We start from the raw sequence: 1,005 nt of genomic DNA on the forward strand, positions 1-1,005 counted from the left end.
TATATATATATATATATATAATAGGATTCAGTACTAGCCATAGTTTCATGCATCTCCAGGGCGTCTTGGAATGCATCCTCTATGGATAAGAGAAGGCTACTGTTTAATACTTCCCTTCTCCCTCCAATGGGTGGTTTTAGTCATTAAATAAAATGAAACCTGGAAAAGCATGCTTTCTTTAACCGTAAAGCCCTATGCAAATATAAGGAAGAATTCTAAGCTCTTACTAATTATTTGTGCTTTTCTTTTTCCTTAATCAGTATCACTACTTTTACATTCATAGGAAACGTATCGAGTTGTCCATTCGGGATAATCAAGAAGTAAAGTTGAGGGGCGCCCGGGTGGCTCAGTTGGTTAAGCGTCCGACTTCGGCTCAGGTCATGATCTCACAGTTCATGGGTTCAAGCCCTGCACCGGGCTCTGTGCTGACAGCTCAGAGCCTGGAGCCTGCTTCAGATTCTGTGTCCCCCTCACTCTCTGCCCCTCCCTGTCTCATGCTCTGTCTTTGTCTCTCAAAAATAAATAAAAAATAAAAAAATTTTTTAAAAAGAAGTAAAGTAGTAAAGTTGATTTCAGAAAGACTATGGGGTGTTGTTGGAGGGATGCTGTATCTTTTCTTTCCTTCTATCTTTGAGGAAATAATATGCAAGTACCATGATCTTGCTAAGGTTTTTCCATACAAACCAGACTTGGAAATATCTTGCACCTAAATAGTATGGGTGTGTTTAACTTGTAAACAATAACCAAAAGGAAAGAATAGCTAATGTGAGTGAGGAAGGGACACCACATAATCACAAGTGGAATTTCATGAGGTGAGAACCCAAAGGAGGCAGAGCAAATATATGTTCAGTGATGGGTTTGGTGTCCTTCCTCACCCATTGTCCCGCTCTGTGTAAACCAAATCTTTCCTTTTTAAAAAATTTTTAATGTTTATTTATTTTTGAGAGAGAGAGAGACAAAGTGCAAGTGGAAGAGGGACAGAGAGAGAGGGAGACACAGAATCTG

At 39.5% G+C, this 1,005-nt stretch overlaps 1 long non-coding RNA gene across 1 annotated transcript in view; it reads left to right on the forward strand.

Moving 5' to 3' along the window:
• Nucleotides 1-384, forward strand: part of LOC115279299 — a 22,960-nt gene extending 22,576 nt beyond the window's left edge. Inside the window, exon 5 of the long non-coding RNA XR_003903348.1 lies at nt 284-384. This is a non-coding gene — a long non-coding RNA (uncharacterized LOC115279299). The remainder of the gene's footprint in view (nt 1-283) is intronic.
• Nucleotides 385-1,005: the final 621 nt, after the last annotated feature.

Source organism: Suricata suricatta, chromosome 15 (assembly GCF_006229205.1).
Source record: "Suricata suricatta isolate VVHF042 chromosome 15, meerkat_22Aug2017_6uvM2_HiC, whole genome shotgun sequence".
NCBI classification, from domain to species: Eukaryota; Metazoa; Chordata; class Mammalia; order Carnivora; family Herpestidae; genus Suricata; species Suricata suricatta.